Consider the following 22,131-nt stretch of genomic DNA (forward strand, 5'->3'; position numbering starts at 1 on the left):
GAGCTGCAGGACAGCAGGGGGCCACGCCAGCATGTGAAATGAAATGAATGAAGTGAAAAGAGGATTTATAAAGCGCGATGGCTACCCAGAGGCGTCCCAGCGCTGCAGAGGTCTTTGGTTAAGCTGGGTACGCTAGACTTAAAGGTTTCTATAAGGATTTTAAACAGATGTTTTATTGAAAATCCAAGTTTTAAGGAGCTTTCGGAAGGTGAGTAGCTTGGGCTCTGATCTGATTGAGAGGGGAAGAGAGTTCCAGATTTTGGCTAGGTTGTAGGAGAGTGACCGGCCTCCGCACCTGGCTCTTCTAATTCGTTGGACAGAGGTTAGATGGGAGGTCCCAGATCTGAGGAGGCGATTGGGATGATAGGCATTTACCAGGGGGCGGTTGATGGTAGGACCTGTTCCCCAGTAAGAACGGTGAGCAATACACATGCTCTTGAATTCGATCCTCGCTTTCACAGGGAGCCAGTGTAGATGTGGACCGGACCTTGAGAAGCAGGAGGGGCTGGAAACGAGGAGTAGGAACAACAGTGCAAGGGGCTGGTCCCCGTCCTGCATCAGCTGGGAGCAGGAACCCCTGGAGCCACGGGGACAGCAGGACCTTCAGCTGCTTGTGGGAAGGATGACCTCTACCACCCCCAGCGATCCCATCAATAGTGTGGGCCCTATGGGGCTGACCCCTCTGTACAGGTTGGTGCCTCTCCCTTCCTTTACAGGTCAGCATCAGCCAGTGATGTGCGCAGGGAGTTATGACAGGGTGTGCAGAGAAGGATGCCAGTTCATGCTGAGGTGGCTGTGGCACTGGCAGGGTGGTGCCACAGCTTGTATGGGCAGGGAGAGTGGCAGAGGTGGGCTTTGGCAGTTCGAAGTCCAGAAGTAGATGGTAGGTATATGCAGTGAGCGGACCAGTAGTAGGCCCTGTGTGCAGTGAGGGACTTGGAGAGTAAAACATGTGTGCAGTGAGACCTGGAGGAGTGGTAGCAGGTAGATACAGTAGGAGGCTCGGGACTCGGTAGACGGTGTGTGCATTGAAAGGCTTCAGATCAGCCAGTGCACTGGGGTAGATGACGTGTTCTGCGAGAGGCTCCGGAGTAGCCAGTGTGTCCAGTGAGAGGATCAGCAGTAGACTGTGTGTGCAGTGAGGTTCTCAGGATTAAATGATGTATGCAGTGAGAGATTCAGGAGTAAACAATGTGCGGCTTAGAAGTAGGCAGTGAGTTGGTAGAAGTTGAGGAGTAGCCAGTGCGTGCAGTGAGAGAGTGCATTATAGTACAGGGAGGGGCTCAGATTCTCGGACTGATCATGTGTGTAGTGATGGGCTCCTGAGTAGATCGTGTGTGCAGTGTGTGCAGTGGGGTGCTCCAGACTCAGGATCCGACTTTTAACAGTACAGCAGGTCTGCCGAGTCCTGAGGTTAAAAAAGGGAAAAGTCTTACCTGCACATGTGTTGTGCCATTTGAAACCACGCCTGCAGGTGCCTTTCTTCTTCCAGCGACTGTGTCCCCTCCCGGAAATAGGAGCTGCGGCTAAACTGAAACTAAATGCATAGCCACTCCCCTAAGGTCGCCTCAGCCTTACCAATAAGAAACCTAATTTACGTAGGTGAAAGGAGCCCTGCTCCTTCCCATTACCCTGAATGACGCTCCACTGACCGCTCCCTGGGCCAATTCATTATCGCCCCATTTCAAACCCATTTACTGCCACTTTATTCAGCTACTCCCACAAGACTGATGTCACCCGCCTCCTCGCTTGACCCTCGAGGGCTTTGCACATGCGTGTGCACATTGCGCAGGAAGACTCTTCGAGAAAAAGTATACGTAAGTAAAAAAAATATATATATTTGGCATAGTTTACATTTCATGTTTTACGGTGAGCACCAAGCAGTGAGCACTTCTTTAAACTGCTCCATTGGTGTTCATTCTCTCTCTGGTTCCCTGTTTTCCTGATGCTGGTAAGTGGGGCACCAGCCGCAACTGGCGTGCTTGACATTCTACTTTTCCACGTAAACTGCAACAACTTCCCATTAATAAGCCTTTTTTCCACCCAAACACATGCATTGCCAAAAAGTATACTTATTATGTGTATATTGTATTTATTATCTCCTGCCTTTAACAACTGTATTTGTTTCATTATAGCACATTATAGCACAGTTGCAAGGTATTCGCAATAGGGAGCTGGCTATACAACATTTGTAAGCTGCGCTGTCTGCTTGACCTGTTCAAGGAACTTAACAGATACAGCAGCATCAAAAATATGCAGTCAATCATTCACTCTACAAAAGGTACTTGTGCCACTCTTTTAGCACAGTTCAAGTTTATCTAGGACAGACCATGTAGATATCCTGCATGAGGACTTTGACATCTTTCTGCATACAATGTTTTTAAATAAGGCTGCTTTATACTCCTGGAGCTAACCTAGCAAATATTATATTGTTAGCCATGTTTAGATGCCAAATCAAAATGAAAAAACACTCTCTTCCTATATATAACAGGGGTCTCATTGCACAAAAGTTAAGACCATTGTTGAAGGTGGATATTTCTGTCCTCTTCCTGAAACACCAACCGATCTCCTGAATCCAAAACTTGCTGCTTCACTCTTAAGTTCATAAAGGAACTTTTTCTTCCTTCACATTCTGCCCCCCTCTTCATCAATGCCTTGCTCTCACCTGTGCCTCTTTGACCAAGTGCCCTTAATGTTACACTTATGAACTCTTGTAACCCTAACCATATCTCATCTGGCACACTATATGAAATAATGGAATTGGAACTTTTTAAAAGCAGCTCAACCCTATTAAAAACCAAAAATAGTTTTGCTAACATGATACTGATGTATGTTATTTTCTAGAATTTATGAAGTATCTGTGCAGTACCAATGGCTGGCCTTCATTGGACAACAGAAGTAAGAGATGGAAGCTGGCTATAAAGATTTGCAATGCTAGAAGAGGATTAAGGAAAACTTTGAATCTAGAATCAAACAACAAAGTTGCTGGTTTTCGTTAAGCCATTCGTTCTGGTTGCAGTAGTCTGGTCTGTTTTTCCCTCCTGTTTTTCCTGGACTTTTTTTCTGAACTTTTTTTCTTGTTTGGTGTCCTGGCACCCATGGGGTCAAATATTTGCTTCAGATAAATAAAATGACATGTTGACACATACCTTTTGATCATTTTTCCTTATGCCACTGGTCACCATGTCAAACAACTTTAGATAATGCGCTGAACCCCAAAATAAGGCAAGTCCCAGTGAGTCAGGAGTATGGGAGTAGTGGCACATGTTGTTAAGCTTATCTGAATGCTAAGTATAACATTGTTGCAGACCGCTTCTTTTGTATGAAGGTGCTTGTGGTATTTCTGCAGCACAAAGCTAGCCAAAAATAGCATTTCTCAGATTTAATTTATACAGGTGTCTACCTCTCATTGTAGAGTTTAAAAAGTAATCTTTCCAAAGCAGGAGAAAATTAATCTGATTATTAGGACCAGATTTAGAGAGGTTTATGTTTGGTTTGCTTAAGTTTTATGATGCATACCTGAATCAAAATCCTTTTCAGGATTTACAAACCAGAGCAATTGGTATTTGGTACAACACTCATCCGAAATGAGAAAGGTTTCCCGTTTTTCTAGACATAATATTTTTTTGGGTGTGGAAGGGTACCCTTCCAGTACAAAACCTAAGCAAGACTCCCACAGATAACATTGCATTATAGTGCCAATGTGTGTGCATGGCTATCCGCTGCCTAATGGCGCAGTGGTGCTAGAGAGTAGGATAGACATGACACTTCCCTGCTCTCTCCCTGTTATGCAACACAGCCAATTAGGGTGCTGCACTGCGTTCAGTGACAGTTTTGTAAATCTGGGCCTTACTTTAGAACTCGTAGCACTGCAAATAATTCTTGGTATTGTGTAAAAAAGGCATATTAAATCCAAGTGGCCTGTTTTCGGCAGTAAAGTACATTGAGGAGGTGGTCCGCCAAATGTTTTCCTACCAGCAAATCCATAGTCCTAAACTGGGACCCTGCAAGGTAATACTGGCAGTCAGCTAACATGCTCCTAAAATGGAATTGTCAAGGTGTAATCGAACCCGTAATGATATATTAGTGATCCACAGACATTCTAAATTATTAATTAAATCATCTGGGAGTAATCTACACTTGTCCTTCAGTTGGTTTAAAATCAACCAAGAGTATTTCACGATCATCTGAAAGTCCTTATCTAGTCATCATTTAATAATCCGTACTCATTCTGTAGTTGTCCTTAAATAATCTTGAGTAATCCATGCTCATTTTTGAGTTGTCATTAAATCATCCTAGAGCTGTGGTACTCATAGTACAACTCGCGGGCCGCCAGCGGCCCGCCAGGCCCTCCTTGGTGGCCCACAGACCTTGCTGGTAATTTCCGGATATTACCAGCAGATTAGAAGAGTCAGTAAACACTAAAGAGGGCCACCAGCGCATGTGGTCAGATTCAATACGTATTCGCTACGTGTGATCCAGCGGCCCTCTTCAGTGATTACTGGCTGTCTCTGTGACGTCACAAATGGCTCCGGTTGGCAGGAAGCAAGTGCCCTTTAACAGTCAGCTGTTGTGCTTTCACAGCTGACTTTTAAGCGGTCATTTGGAACACTTCCTGATTTGCCAATGACGTCTTTACCTTCAGCTTGCTTCGCACTTAACTTGCTTCGTCGACGACTTGAAGCACTTCCCAAGGTCAGCTTGGTTCTTTTTTCCCGCAGCTTGGTTCTTTTCATCAACAGCTTTGGTGGTCTTCGTCCACAACTTGGTTATTTCTACCTTGCTCTTATGCATTTAAGGTAGGTGACCAGCCACTTTGCTGGATTCTTGTGGCCTTTTCAATTTGAATTGCATTCGGGTTTCACTGTACTCCCTCCTCGCAGGGGGTTCTGCACACAGCCTCCCTTTAGCCTGATGCAGCAGGGTTTGGAGACATGGGCACTGAATGTTAAACCTTTATTTTTTATATATTGCCAAAGCTATGCTTATTGCAATACATTCTTATCACATCTTGAGTGTGTAACCATGCTCAATTCTAAAAAGAATGAAGCTGATTTCTATGCCCCTTGTGAAGGATATGAGTGGGAGCAACTGAATTTTTTTGTAAGTGTTTTGGATACTAAAATTAAAATAAAATAAAGATTATATGATATGAAAATTATAGATACTTTCTTATTTCTATTGTGATTGTCGTGAATGAAAATACTGGATTATTTGAATAGATACATCAAGTTTGAATTTACATTGTTGGTCCATAAAATCAATGAAGGGTTAAAGGTGAAGAAAGGATCCCTGAATGGAAGTTAGTTTTTGAAGTTATTGGTGGTGGACTGTTACATCTTAATTTTTTTTACTCTAACCCCGCCCCTACTGACCCCACCCCCCTTTGACCTCAGCACCCACCCGTGCTGCCCTTGGCCACAAACCACACTGTAAATTTGGCTCCCAAAAGAAAGTTTGTGAGTACCCATGTCCTAGAGTAATCTACACTCATACTGAAAATGTCATGGGGCCATTCTTAAGTAATCGATAGCCATCTGAAGTGGTCATAGGATCATCCAGGAGTAATCCACACTCATACTGAAATTGTCATGGGATCATTCTAGAGTAATCAACTTCCATCCTGAAGCGGTTATAGGATCATCCAGGAATAATCAACAGTCATCCTGAAATTGTTGTAGAATAATCCTAAAGTAATCCACGGTCATCCTTAAATTGTCTAGAACCCAATCCATTTCACTCATCCTGAAGCTGTCAATTATATTAATTGTGGAGTTGTAAAAGGTAATCACTCCCTGCCAGTGGAAGTCATTAGAACACCATCCTAGAGTAGTGTTTGTGATGACTCTATAGAGTCAGCTCATTTAAATATTTCTTCCTATAGGCATACTTCAGGATGGCTTGGAATGACTTACCCAGATAATTACAGGAATAGCTCAGCTGAAGTCATCTGATGACTTCAGAATGACTCAAGAATTATCTTTCTTTTTGACCTGGGATACTAGTTGCTCCCTCCCTTTCAGGAAAACTGAGGCATGCCTTGATCTAGAGAACACGTAAAATGATCAGGTACACTGTAGCCTGAGTCTGCTGAGCAAGTGGGGACAGTTTTGGCTCAAAAAAGCATTATGGGATTAGCCAGAGTTGCTTGATGTCAATCTCTGTGGCTGATAATCTCTTGTCGAGACAAGAAGACGGGGGCTGGGGAGGGGGGTGTCTCCACAAGGAGTATCCTGAGGCAAGGCAAGGAGAAAATCTCTCACAAAAAACAGAAATGCTTGGGATTTCTACATTATAGTCATTTTACACAGGGGAAGCACTCATATCTATGACACCACACCCAACCAGCCATGACAACAGACCAAACCAGTCAATCGAGCTTAAGCAGCAACGCCATTTTGACTGAGCATGGAAAAGATGCTCTTGATTTGTGAATTTTTGGTTGAGTAAATAAACAGGTCAATCCACTGTGGCTTATAAAAATAGCATAAAGAGCCTGGATAATTATTTAGTTGGAGTACCTGCAGACCGCCAAGTTTGTGTAAAATAAACTCCACTAGTTTTGGGTCCTGGCAGGTAATTACAATGCAAATGCCATTTTCCATCTTAGGGTTTTTCGCCACCCAATGAACTCTGTGCACTCCTATAATTGTTCTTGCAAGGGTATTTCCTTCAATGCTTCTAAGTGCATAGTTAAAGCAATAAGTTGACTTGACCTTCAAGTCAATTCATCCATATCAACTGGAACAGTTTACCATCCATAACAACTAGAACAGTATTAACCATACCTGGCAGAGAAGGGTTAATACTATGTTGTTAAAAGACCCTCCACTAAACTCTGTGGCGAAACATCTGGGATGCTACCCTGCTTACATCCTCCCTAATAATTTTTTCTCCCCTCGGAAATGATATTCAAAGTAGCAGTCTCTGGGGGGCAAGATTGTGGTCCCACCTATGCAGCCTAATCAGGCGACTTGTGCTTTTGATGTACCTGCCCCAACAGTTCAAATGACCTGGTTACTTACCGGTAATATTCAGTACCCCGAGTCATAGTCTTCCTCATTACAGTCACCCAGGAGCACTATGTGTTCCAGGCACAGCATTCACCCATATAAAAAAAAGTCCCCAACCAATATGGCCACCTGACAGAAAGTACCTGTCACCTGACCTATAAGGGTGGTGCAACTGTAGAACGCATCCTGCAATACCCAAAAGCAGAGAAGCAACCAGAAGAAAAGCAAAAGGTTTTGTCCGTCCCTCCACAACCAAGGGTGGGAGGGGGTGAACATGAATGTAATGAGGAAGACTGTGACTCAGAGTAATGAAATTTACCTGCAAGTAATAGTCATTGCCTTCCTCCTTCGTCTTCCTCATCGCTGGCACCCAGGAGTGTATACCCAAGCACCAGATGAAAAAAAAACAGACAACCAAAAGATGCCAAGAAAATCTATTCACAGACAAATATATTCAGTGAACAGCAGCAAGGACAGCGGAACCAAAATCCCCAGAAAACACATCACCATCCGCACCTTATAACAGGAGATGAAGGTATGAGTGGAGAACCAAGTTCCCGCTGCACTAAGATTGTTCAAGGAGGTGCCCTTAAAAGAAGCCCTGGAAAAAACCACACCCCTGGTGGAACTCTCCTGAATGACTAGAGGAAGAGAAACCTCTGAATGAAGATTGGGCAAGGAAATAGTGGACCAAATCTAATGTGAAAGAGTAGCAGTTGTAGGTCGATGACCTTGCCAGGCAACGCCAAAGGTGACAAACAAAAAATCCAGCTGGCGAAGGGAGGCATTCTGCTCAAAATAAATCACATGAGCCCTTGTCGTCAAATCCAGTAAATAAAGCTGGAATACCTCCTCCGTAGAGAGAGTTGGAAAAAATGCTGGAAGGACAATATCCTGGGACAAATGGAAAGGGGTGGGCATTTCGGGAAGAAAGTCTGGGTCAGGGCAAAGGACCACCTTGTCAGGAAAAAAAGCTCAAGAAGGGAGGATGGTAAAGCAAGGCGCCAAGCTTCCCCAAACGCTGCCTGAGGTAATAGCCACCAGAAAATACACCTTTAGGGTGAGAAGCTCCACAGACACAGAAGGTAGGGGCTCAAACGGGGAACGCTGCAAGGCATGAAGGACCAGAGGAAGATCTCAGGGGGTAACAGGAGAAGCAATAGCAGGCCATTGAAGAAAAAAAACTGCGAAGAAGGTGAGAAGCCAAGGACTCAAAAAAGAGGACAGATGCACCCCTGATAGCTGGAATGGCGGACCACTGACTGCGGAGAGTAGAAACCGACAGTCCAAGCAAAAAAGCATCCCGGAGGAACTAAAGCACAGAATCCCCCTCACAGGAGTCAGGGAGAAACCCCTGTGAAGAACACCAAGCATAGAAATTCAGCCAGTGACGTTCGTAAATCCTAAGGGTTCTGCTCTTCCTAGAATTCTGTATGGACAGTGCCACTTCAGAGGAACAACCCAAAGACACTAGCTGTCGCCTTTCAACTTCCAAACCCCCAACGCAAACCGGCAGAGAGCCTGACGAGACAGGAGAAGAAAGCGGAGTGGAGAATAGGACAGCGGAAACCTCCAAGGGGGTGCAACAGCCAAATGAAGCTGTAGGGGATACCAAGGCTGGCGAAGCCAAAAGGAAACCACCAACAGCACTACCACCCCCTCCATCCTGATCTTTGCCAAAACCCTACTGAGACGGGGAAAAGGAGGAAAGTTATAGAGAAGACCCCAAGGCCAAGGAAAACTAAGGGCGTCCACCCCCAATGCCTCCATGCAAGGAAGAAGGGTGCAAAACATGGGCAGAAGAGGGTCCTGATGGGAGGCAAAGATCTTCCCAAGGCCTCCCGAACCGCCCCCGAAATCTCCTGAAAGACTAGAGGAGACAGGGACAGACAAACCAATGAAGGAAGAAGGCAACTCAGCTGATCGGCATGCCCATTCTCCCTCCCCGGCAGATAGATTCCCAGCAGACTAAGCAGGTTGGCTTCCGTCCAAGCCCAAATATGATCCACTAGGAGTGCCAAAAGAGGAGAACGAGTGCCCTCAAAATGATTCAAGTAGGCACGGACCACCTGATTTTCTGTCTGGACTTGAACCCACTTGTCCTTCAGATGACGGGCAAATTGCAGGAGCGCCTTGAACACCGTTGCCAGTTCATTCCAATTCGAAGACATCTAGCTCTCTGTGGGGGACCAAGGACCTGGAGCAGAAAGAACCCTGAGGGTGGCCCCCCAATCCCAAGAGCTGGCATCGGTCATCAGGGAACAGGGTACAGGAGGATCGAGGGGCACACCCTTCACCACTTTGTCTGGCAGCCGCCACCAATGCAGCTGGAGAGAAATGGCGGGAGTCAACGAAACAGAGGCATCGTAATCATGAGACCCCCAATTCCAGTGAGAATGTGATACACCAGATGGAAGAGGTGTCTGTGAGCCCAAGCAACCAGAAAAAGGGAAGCAGCCATGTCACCCTGAACCCGCAACCAGTCCCCTGTGGAAGCCAACAGGGCAGACAGGAAGAACTCCAGACAAAAGCTAAGCCGAAGCTGGGGAGCCGGAGGAAGAAACATCATCCTCAACCGGGTATTGAAGTGAGCGCCGATGAACTGGAGTTCCTGAGATGGGATGAGTTGGGACTTGCTGAGATTCACAAGGAACCCATGCGACTCCAGACAATTCTGCACCAACATCACATCCTCCTGGTCCTTAAGGAAAGACAAGAAAGAAATTAACCAGTCATCAATGTAGGGAAACAAAAGTACCCCAGTGCATGCAACAGACCTACCACAGGAGTCAGGACCTTTGTAAACATCCATTTGCCAGAGGCCATACCAAAGAAGAGGACACGAAATTGGAAGTGTTGTCCCGGGGCAAAGGACTGTAAATACCTCTGGAAGAGAGGATGCACACGAATATGGAAATAAGCATCCAAAAGGTCCAAGGTTGACAGAAAGGCCCCAGGGGAAACAAGGGGCAGAATCTTCGGCAAACTCACAATCTTGAATCTCTGGTAAGGCACATAGGAGTTCACCGTCTTGAGATCCAGAACAGGGTGGAAAACCCCTGATGCCTTCTGCACCAGGAACATCAGAGAATAGCAACTCTGTCCCATTTCGTCCCTGGGAACAGGTTTATGGTACCCTTCTGGAGAAGATCCAAGATCCCCTCCTACAACCCCAGCAGCTTCAGAGGATTCAGAGGAGTCAGGGTGGGGACAAAAAGATCTAGAGGCCGAGAAGAAAAGTTGATAGAATAACCTTCGACCACCAGGCGAAGAAGCCAGGAATCCATGATGTTGTGAGCCCAAGTGGAAGAAAACTGTCCAATCTGGCAGTCCACCCTAAGATAGTCAGGACTTTGGAATGGTATCGGTAAGGGCAGCACCTGTGGGTTGTTGCTGGGACTGTGCAGAGAAGGGGGTGACACTGCTAGGACCCCTCCCACAAAAGGGCTGGGAGGGACCCTTACAAGCTGAAGGGGGATTCCCGGATGCTCACCTATAACCAAACCCCGACCTCTCAGAGCAGGCCGCAGAGGCGTTTGGATTTTAAGATCCTCCACTGACTTCTTCAGCAGATCCTCAAGTAGAGGTCCGAACAACTTAGCTCTATCAAAAGGCAAGCGTGACAGAAGGGACTTCTGGAAGGCCTCCACCTTCCAAGACCTCATCCAGATGTTACCATGAGCAGAAACAATGGAACCGAAATGGCCACTGCAGCAGACAGAGAGCCAAATGTAATGTCCGACAAAAGCGAACATGCAATTCCATTAGGGACAGATGGGAATTAATATCCTCCCCTTGCTGGAGGTCCTCAGATAAGGCCTGAAAATCATGCAGGAGTGATTGAATCACATATGAGGCGTAAGCACCTGCCCTGATGGAAAAGTTAGCGGCGGAGTAAGCCAACTTTGCAGCACTGTCCACCTTCTTATCAACAGGATCGCTAAGAGAGGCATCCTCCGAGATTATATAACCACTGGAGTCCAGCTCCACCATCAGAGAGTCCACTTTTACTTGAGGGGGAACTCGATCAGGTAGTTCTGAAGAGGGTAATTTTTAGCAAGGAACAGAGGGAACCCATCTTTCTCGACATCAGACCATTCCCTGGACAGAAGCCCCGGGATGGCCTTATGGATGGGAAGAGCATCAAGTTCCTTCCGGTGGTACTGAGAGAACAAATCCTCCTCCTCATCCAGAGGAACAACAGTCTGAAAGGCTAAGTTGTCCTTCAAGTGAGTCATGACCGCCTTTAATTCGGCACCTTTAACAAAGTGTTCCCGCTGTTCCTCATCCGAACCATCAGAGTCCGGGTCAGGCTGAGATAAACACTGGGAATCTTAGGCACTGGCCCTTCCTGAGCCGCAAAAGCAGAGTCCACTGCCTTATTAATTATTGCCTGAAGGACATCAAGGTCCATGCCCACAGGCTGCTGGAAGGAAACAGGTTCGGTCTCTGAACCAGAAGACTGCTATTTATGCTTCTCAGAGCGTTTCCCTTCCTTGGCAGCGAAAACACAACTGCTGACAAGGAGGAGGAACAAACAATTTAAAGGGATGAGACACACCACTGCTCAGCAGCTGCCACTGCCCCCTGTGACACAGCACGCAGAAGACGGTCATCCCGTCACCATAAACATCCCCGGAAACTTCCCCGTGGGGGAGATAGGAGCTGCAGGGAACTGCAACCCAGGTAAGCTATAGCATAATGGAGACTCAGGCGCCCATGCACATAAATAAAAAAAGACCGCTGCTTCTGGCCTCTAAAGCGCAGGAGTGGCACAATGCCAAAACCCACAACCGCCGCTCGCTAGTACCTCAGCGCAATGGTGGTGTCGCAAAAGACGGCTGAGAAACATCTAGCACACTGCCGCTCTCAATCGCTCGGCGCGGGAGTGGAGGTGACAAGGAGAGAACTCCACATGCAAATCGCCGTACCAGTGGGAGCGACAGCAGCAAGATGTGTATAAGAAAACTTATGGAGATGCTACAGCAGACCCCATAAAAGAAAAATATACTTACCACTGAAGTAGTACGACAATGAGTGTTCCAGCTGGATCACATTAACAAAAAAAGGATGTGCTCTATGGTTGGCCCACCCTTATAGATCAGGTGACAGGTACTTCCTGTCAGGCCGCCATATTGGGTGGGAACTTTTTTTATGTGGGTGAATGCTGTGCCTGGAACATGTAGTGCACCTGGATGACTGTGATGAGGAAGACGGAGGAGGAAGGTTATAACGATTTATAAATACTCTGCACCGCTGATGTCATCGGGGCTAACCGTTTTGCGAAGGCACTTTCTATCTGTCCTAGATACCCTCTGTTAAAAGGCATATTGACGTAACCACTAGCCCCCGCGTTCTCATGAGCTTGATCATTAATTATAGAAGGCTGGCCTCCACACCCAGGTTTATTAGTCTCCGGGCATGTGTTCCTATTGGCCCTTAGGCCCCTCACTGTACGCGAGCTGCCCTTCTTCCAGCTGCGGTCGATAGTGGGTGCACCTGCAGGGCGGTGACGTGGGGTGGGGGAGGGGTAAGGTGGGGGGATAGCAATGTATGGATTACGGAGCTTTACAGGTAAGTAAACACATAAATAAATTAAACAAATGTTGTTGCGTGCACTGCATCGCATTTGGGGATGCAGTGCATGCAATGAAATACGTTGCATGCACTGTAACAAAATAGTCTGAAACTGGCCCTAGCAAACAGCTCGGCGGCTCCCCACCCCCCAGGGGGTCCGCCCGAGCAGTTTGCCAGGGCCGGTTTCGGTTCTCAGTACGGCTGCAAAAGAGGGGCGGTCCAGCTCGTCCTTGTCTGCCCGCTGACTGGCGCAGAGGGACCCGCCCTCACGCATTCCGCCCTGCAGGTGTGATTCTGCCCCTAAGAGGGCCGTGGGCCAATAAACACCACCTGGCAGTAGATGCAGCAAGGTTTGGTGGTCTCTGCAGACCCCTCTCGCAGCCAATACCAATGTCTGCACGACCGGCGCTGCAGGAGAGATTCTGCCCATAAGAGGGCTGCAGGGCCAATGAACGCAGCTTGGCCGCCTCCTGGCGGGAGATGCAGCGAGATATGCTGGTCTCTGGAGTCCTCTCTCGCAGCCAACACCAATGTCTGCACGGATTTACATTTCTTTATTGTAATAAATGTCTGTATGTTTTAAGTGTTACATACAACGTGCAGGAACAGAAGACAGAAAAACGTAGCTGTTCTGCAATAATTAACTTAAATTCTAACCTCTCTTTGTGGATGATTAAACTCTCTTTGTGGATGAAACAACTGCTGAATAATGTAATTTACCTAACATTATGTATAGCTTGTTTCATATATTCATATACCTGAGCGTCCCAGTTAAACTCATACATTTACGCCACTGTCAGGTTTTGGTACCTATTATTTCCCTTGATGAGTTTTGAAAGATAATTCGTTAAGAAGTAGAGCGATTGTGAGCATCACATATAATTTTGAAACGCGCATTACTAAAGTGATCATTTACTCATAACTTTATAGTGAAGGCTCTAAATACAGAACAAGTGCATGCATTTATTTTTGTGAACGCTAGATGTCAGAAAAGTATTGAAGACACGATTTTATTCTTGTTGCGTCAGCCTCTCTGTCGATTCAGATGCGCTAGTTTATACAGCCTTCTTAATACTTTGCTTTAACATCTGACATGCAATAATATGAATACATTTTCATTAAAAAATAGCTTTCCATTTTTTTTCGAATTTGTAATCTGGGAAAATGATCTTTATTGATGTTTTTCGAAATAATATTTTTGAAAATACACAAACTTAGGCCAGTTTGAAAATTCAATCCGACTTTGCCTTAATTTTACCTAATTGTTAATGATGATTATTGATCAGAGCTCCGCCATAATGGAATTTCCAAGAACTTGAAATCAATGTAATTCCTCATTATTTATACAAGAGTGCTCCAGAAAAGGTTAGCTACTTCTAGTTTGATTTTGACTTACAGGAAGCAAACGTTGCAGACACAGATCTTTATGTTGTAAATACAAAATGAAAGTATATTTATTTCAGTTTATAAAAACCATAATGTTTTACACAACTTGACCAATACAGATTACAAATCCATTAAATGCGAACATGAGCTTCTTTCTAGCACAACTTTTTTTAGTTTTAAACAAATTTCTATTGAATACGTAGGCTAAACATGATATAAAAATGATGATACTAGTGTGTTGGAGAGTTCATTATAATCAGCTCCAGTTAGTGGCGCTGTAGGTATGATTAAAAAATAATGCAAACACAAGGAGATGATGGACGGAGCACTGAAACTTTTCAAATAATGTAATTTTCCTGCCTTTACCCTGGATAAAGTGCGGCCATGTTTGTGCAAAGTCACTTAGAGTCAGTTAAGCTATTCATTTTTTTTAAATTGACATAATACCCCTCCTTTTTCCAAATTTTAGTACATTCATGTCCGTGCTGGGTCCCTTAAGGTGCATGAGGTGTATAAATTAAGATTCATCTGGTTAAAGTGCAATCAAGTTTGTGCAAACTCACCAAAGGTTTCCTTTGCCGGCAGATTGTTGTAAACAATATTGTTAAAAATAGCATTGTAACGTCTAGTTACCAAGATCTAGGGCCTCATTTATGAAAAGTCACGCATCGCTGTGTGAAAACAGCGAAGCGTCACTTCTCAGTGCGCACTCCTTGCGACATTCCTGATCCGTCATATTTAATGTATGACGCATCATGTCGCAAGGAGTTACAGATGCGTCAGTATTGCTGACATATCTGTAAGCGCAAAAGTGACGCATTGCTGGAGTGTGTCACAAAAGTGACGCAACTCCAGCAATGCGTCCTTTCACAGGTGCATTGGCTCCGTGGAACTTTCAGCACAGCGGGGGAATTCTCCCCGCACCTGAGCATTCCACGGGCCATGACGAGCTGAACTCGTCATGAGCACCGCAGCGCCGTGGCTGTGGCTCATGACGAGCTCGTCATGAGCGTCAAAGGCGTTAACTAGTTTTTGTTCATAGGAAAGTTTCTGGGTTTGAGGCTTGATTAGCCAGTGAGAAGTTGAAGCTTTTTGATTTTATAAGGTATAAAGATTTTGATCATATCAATCTATTTTATTTTGATTGAGAGTAGGGGCAAGCCAGTTCCAGTCTGTTGTGTCGTGGTGTACAGCAGTGGTGGCCGGCACAGGTCAGAGCGGTGAGGCGGGGTGGGAGTCGGGTAAGTCGACAGACGATGGGACAAGTAACATTGAATAAAAATATAAATAAAACCACTTACCTTGCACTCCTCTGGCTGCTTAGTTTGCTAAAGTGCAACAGGTATCAAAGTATGAGTGCATTTTTATCAGTTGAAAAAATGTGGAACCATACCAATTTACCACTCTGTGTATTCTTAAAACACAAAATAAATATTGATAAATACCAATAAGATGGTCATAAAATAAATATGGATGAATAGAGATGGACATTTTTAAAAATGAATATCATAAATCTGTAAGGCCTACTTGTAACCTGTCTAAAAAACTATTGTCTTACATGTGTTTTGTGCAGCGACCAACTAGCTCATAATGCCTGCAGCCCAAGCCAGCAGTGAAGGTGACAGTCAGGTTGCAGAGTATAATTGCAGCTGCAGTTTAAACTGTGAAAATGGGAACTGACTTTTCATTCTTCTGATTTGTTTTTTGCAAATATACAGCAATCAGCTGATAAGGAGATAGTTATGACATGTATTTTTAGCACGCTGTTGGATATTACAGGAAAGATGAAAATGCTCTGCATGTTTCTATGTTTTCCGAGCTAGAGCACTTTTTAAAATCTGAATTACATTACACTGATCCTACTATATGTTTGCATCGAATTACTAATTGCTTTTTCATTTGTTTAATTTTACTTTACAGATTTTGCCTTTCTTCTTCATGTCTGGACTATATTATCTCTTTCACATCAAAGAACAATACACAATGGACTTAAGCAGTTTATGGGAAGGGTGCAGCTGAGACCTTATATCAGAAGGATAAAATGCCCTCTGATGTATATTAAAAGGATATTGCAAGTGACCCCGGCATTCAATGGCCTTATAAAAGAACTCAGCCTTCATCCTCCTTCCTATATGTGGTCACAGAACTCCTCAGTGATATACAATATTCTTATAATGTGTGTCAAGGGGTACACATATAACAACATAATAGTCTCTGATACATAGATTGTGTGGAAATGTAGTTTTGAGGGGGTTACCCCTATGCAAGCAACAGCCACAATCCCTGTCAGGGTGATCCATAACAAGTACTAAATTAACCTGTGAACCTCTGATAGCTTCTCACAAAAGCAGTCAGGCTTAACCTGGAGGCAATGTGTATAGTTTTTATGCAGCACACAAACAGTAATAACGTGAAAACACAACACAAGAATAATCCCACACCAATTTAGAAACAGAGAGTTAATTATAATACATTATATGACAGCAACATTACAGAATACAATCAGTATGGCCAGAGTTATGAATTTTTAAAGTTTAAGGTATAAACTAGTGCCTAAAAAATTAAAGCGCCAACAGCGGACATCTAGTTTCTCTAGACTGGGGCAAAGTTGAAAAATATGGCTGACTGTGATGGAGTGCCATTCATCTACACAAAGTAGATTTGGCTCCATTGGCACTTCTCTTCAGACTAGAGGAAACTTTGGAGAAAATGTTCTGAGGAGGTAAAGTTCAGCTGGTCAAGGCTGCAAGTAGTGTCAGAGGAGGAAACATCATTGTCTGGGAGCCGCTGGATGAAGTCATGGTGAAGATTTCTATGATTGGACTTAGTGACTTTATTGGTAGTTGAAATTCTTCAGCGAGATTGTACCTGGAGGCTGTAGCTAACAAGTCTTCCATGAGGCCAGATACCCCTTCTCAGAGGGGTCACTGAAAAGGATTTGCTGCTGCGGAGACTGGGAGGGAGCTGCCGTGAAGCCAGGCTGACAGGTGATGCACCTCAGGCAAAGAGACAAGCAGGCTGGTCCTGATTTTCCCTTGGTTGTCAGAGCACTTTTTAGCCAAAAATGTTCTAGGTCCCAAGTTTTGGATTTTGGTCATCTGGGCACCTCTAATTCCTCCACTAAGGATCCAGGACTGGAGGGGCACAACTTGGGGGTTAGGACTCACTCAGGCTGGGTCCAGGTGCAGGTTCAAAATGGTGAGACCTTTATGTCCCTGAGGCTCTGATCAAGCTTTAAGCAGCAGGGCAGGTCTCTGAGGGTTCAAGACAGACTCCAGGCAGCAAACAAGTCCTTCCAAGTGCTGCAAAGCAGTCTTGCAGTGTACACAGCAGGCCACAGCAGCATGCAGTCCTCTTAGAGTCCTTCAGCAGGCCCAGAAAGTGAACTGAAGAGTCGGTCTCAGGGCCCCCTTTTTATACACAGTGCCTTCTTTGAAATAGGAGACATTTCTAGAAAATTACCATGGAAGTGCTTGACATTTCCTGACTATCTTGTCCCGCTGGTGGCATGAACAATGCATAGGGGACAAGTCCTTTGTGTGAAGGCAGAGTTCAGCCTATTCAGTTGCAAGTGGGGCTGTGCCCAACTCTGCCCCCATCCTGTCAGTTGAGGGTCCATCCAGGTACACCTAATTCCTCTATCGTGGGGCTGTGTGGGCGAAATAAGCACCGTCCAACTGCCAACTACACCAGGTCATGTGACTAAAGAGAGACTGCAGGCACCAAATAGTTTAGAGATGGAAAATGCTGGGTTTCTAAAAGTGGCATTTTCCACATTGTTACAAAATTATTTTTATTTACAAATTCTCAGATACCAGACATGGAATGCTTACCTGTTCTCAAGTCAAAGTTAGCACTCAATAAATGTAATAAGGCAACCCAATGCTACCATATGGGATAGGTAGGCCTCCATGTAGTGAAAAATACATTTAAGAGTTTTTTTTACCACTTGGACATGTAAAACCTAAACATACATGTCCAACCTTTTAATGACAATGCACTCTGCCCTATGGTCTACCTAGGGCCTAACCTAGGGGTAACATATGTGCAATAAAGTGGTAGTTTATGACTTGGAAAGTGGGTTATATTGCAAAGTTGATTTGGCAGTTTACAGATGTATTCAGTTTGTAATGGAAGGCCTGGAACATGTTTCTGATGGGACTACTTAAGTGGGTGACACATTTTGTGCTGCAGTCCGACTAGTAGCATTTAATTTACAGGCCCTGGGCATATGGTATGCTTTGCTAGGGACTTATAAGTAAATTAAATATGCCAATCAGATAAACGCCAATTTTACCATGTTTAAAGGACAGAGCACAAACACTTTAGCATTGGTTACCAGCGGTAAAGTGCACAGAGATTAAGACCAACAAAAAACGAATTTAGCATAAATAGGAGAGGGGAAGGCAAATCTTTGGGGGAAGACTTCCCTAAGGCCTATTGGTCTAACATATATTATAACAGGATGTATAAAAACTGATATTATACCAAAAAGAACAGTTTGTTCGGCCAATGGCTTATATTGTCTTCTTTCTGTTTTGGAACTGCAGTATCATTAACATGAGCTCAAGACATGCATAATAAGAGTACAGACCCCTAATGAAACAGCTATTTATAGTTAGGTTCAACCTGTGCAAATGACATACAAATACAGCACTAGATGCACTTTCTGTGGGAATTCCTTAAGGAAGACCATTAACATACAAAGAAGGAAAGAGGCAGAAACCTCAGTCTAATATACATGTCCACAACACAATTAATTAATTGCATCGAAAAATATTTCTCTTACAACAATGAGCTTTGCTTTGAGATACTATTTCTTTATGATTGATTACAAAGTTAATGTAGTCTGTGAAACTATAGTGCGTCCCATCAATTTTATTAAAATTGAGATATTGGTCTTCTCTGGGGATTTGGGATTGAGTAGTGTTTAGTTTATGCCAATTGAGTATTTCTGACAACTGTGTAAGTGATTGTTGCCAATTCTAGACAGAATGCCACTCATTGCTGCTTGAAATTATATGAGGTAAGGAGTGGGCAAAGGTGTGCTCCAAACAAGATTGTTTTGACCTTCCATGGGATGTGATGTACTAACCTATGGAGGGCATAGGGGATGTTTGTTTGAGGTTTTTGTTGAATGATGATGGATTTTATTGCTCATTATGTCAATGTTTACCATGTCTCAATAATGCACAGCAGTTGTAATGACTACCTTGCTTGTCTCTGAAAACTCAATAAAATCTGTTTAGAACAAGAAAAGATTGTTTTGACCTTGATTACCCCAAAGGTAACAACAAGTGACACGAGTAGAGTAGACAGACACATTTACTGCAAGGTTATTGACTCCTCATACTTTACTAAATCTAAGTACAATTGAAGATCCATGCTTTTTAGTCTTGAAGCTTTATCTAGATAGCTAATCCGCTACTAGTATCTGCAAAGCATATATAGGTGTAATGTGATAGGTTTACTTTTTCAAGACTGAATTGTACATATTTACAAAAGGGCTGAAAATAATAGACAAAGGAAATTGGGTTTAGGATTTTTTAAAACTAAATAATCGACCCATCAATCACAGCCCAACATTATATGATCTCTCTTTGCTCTTGTAGTTCTCTTTTTGTATGGACATTAAACTCTCCCAGCAAGGCAAGGCAGGGTACTGAAGCTGGCAAGCTTTTCGTAATTCAGATATGTCACCTCAAGTCTTACATGAAGCCTTCTCTTTTGGCCTAACAAGCGAAACCAGAACAAAACTGGATTTCGTAGCTGCAAAGCTAGCTTTTGTGCTTTGATGACTGTTGTATTTTTCCAATCATTAGTACTAGTCACTTTTTAGAGAGTGTGGGGCAAATGTATCATTCATTCACACTGCGCAACTCAGCAAGCCACCTTTTCTGCATTGCGCTGCGTGGAAGGGCAGGAATGAGCCGTATTTACCATTATACAGCACATTCCTGTCCTTACTGAATTCTGGCAAATTTATGGGTGCCTAGCACCAATGCAGGCACCCCTGTGTTATGTTGCAAAGGTGTCTGCATTGTAGACAGGATTGTTTTTGTGCAGGAAGGGACACCTGAGAGGCATTTTTGTCCTTGTTATTCCTCACTTGGGGAGGTGTAACATTTTGAAGCATTCCCAGGTGTACCACCAATGGTAAATTAGGAATAAACAAACAATACATGGGGGATACATGTTAACACCCATGCTCCACCCCTGGAACCCCTCCCTGCCACAGAGTAATCGCAAGGCAGCAGTTTGTCCTGCCTTGCATTACTCTAGATTTATCAAGCCATCCAGGGCCATGCAAGGTGGCTTTGCAGAGTTTGATAAATCTAACTCAGGCTTTTTGTAACTCTTGTGGCTATTGCATGGTGCAGAAATGATGCAAAACTTTGATAAATAAGATCCTGTGTCTTTTTCATGGAGCATTGGCACCTAGCCCATGTCCTCTACATGCCGCAAAATAACAAAAGCTCACTTCCCTGTATGTCTTTTCTTTTCCACAGCTACCATGCTACCAGGGAAGGCCTATAGAGTCAGGATCTTTCTCCAGCCAGGTGTCTAATATTGTCCAGTGCAGTCAACTTCCATCTGAGCAGCTGATCTTCCACGCAGGATGAAATGCTTCTTCAGCCTTTTGTGACCTGTGCACAGGTCAGGAGTCCAAGCGCTTCTGATCCCTGGGTAAAAGTGTAGAGCTGTATACCCGTCGGACCTCTTCATTGGCAGGGTTCATTTGTGGTCTGATTAGCTGATAGTGGTGTACTAATTTATTCCCGACACTAGGCTGTAATTAGTGATAACCATGATCCAGTTTCCATAGAATTCCCACAGCTCAACCATCTCACTTTTGTAACAGTTCCTGATTGTATACAAAATCCCCACAGTTCACCTATCTCTATTCTGCTGCAGGACCCGCTTGCTTGCCTGCAAGTTCTCCTAGAAGCATTTGTTCAAAATGATAGGACCCTCACTTGTGGATTTTTAGCTGCCAAGCTCAGCCTAGGCCCTGCCAAATGCAAACTAGATTCCTCACCTCCGGCAAGCCATCTTTGATTGGTTTGGAAATGTTTTATACCCAACTGGAAGCAGAGACAGTGATCTCGGATGGAACCTTAGTATAAAGTTCTTCTTCATGTGACATAAACATGTTGGGAGGCCAATCTACTGTTCTCTTCTGGGAAGGCCCTTGCCAGTGTAGAGAAAGAAAAGCAGCAGAACTGTTTTCTATTGCCCGGCTTCAAGGCAGCAAAAATCATACTTTTACAAAGTTACCTTTAGAACATCTTTAGCATAAATCTAACATCAAAATTGAACTTAAAACAAACATAATATAATTTTCTTAAACTTAACTGGTGAAAAGTACCTTGGAATCACAATCCAAAAGGAAAATGCCACATTTACCTATATAGTGAAAATAAGACTTCGGAAGCTACTCACTGAGGGATATACTGGGACCAATGTAATAAAGGTCGGGTCACAATATAGTCAGTATTTTTCCAGAGAAAGGGGATTGTGACTGCTGTACTGATATCACATCTCAAAATATGAATTTGTATAATGCCCCAAAATGTCCCGACTGATGAATATTTTGAAACAAAGCCATTTTGCGACCACTGTGAGATGGCCTGCAAATGCGAGAAATGTAGCCTGCAAAGTACATTAGAATTCCACATTTGCCTTCACATCCCTGACTGGAAAATATTATTAAATCAGCATATGTCCATTAAAAGGGCAGGGGAATCTTTAGAAAAAAGAACTCCTTTCATCATTGACATTGGTTGACACAAGGAGGGGTCCCCTAAACCACTGGGTGCTCCTGTTGAGGCTGGCAGTGCTGATTCCCAAAGGGAAAGAGATCCATCTGGGCTGCAAAACATTATCATCACCAAATACTTTATTTCGGCTGTCATAGCCATGAAAGTACATACAAGACACAGCATGCTGAAAATGGACACAAATGGTAATTAAATGTTCAAGGTTGAAAATTCATAAGATTACAATGAAAGTGCTTGCCACATAAAAATTAGCAATAGATAAAATTACAAATTGCATTAACAAATACAAATTATTATTCACATGTACAAAAAAGAGGGCCTGCCTTCAGGCCGACCGAATAGCATCAAGACATTTGTCTACAACACAGGCATAT

The sequence above is a fragment of the Lissotriton vulgaris genome, chromosome 5, assembly GCF_964263255.1.
Source record: "Lissotriton vulgaris chromosome 5, aLisVul1.2, whole genome shotgun sequence".
NCBI classification, from domain to species: Eukaryota; Metazoa; Chordata; class Amphibia; order Caudata; family Salamandridae; genus Lissotriton; species Lissotriton vulgaris.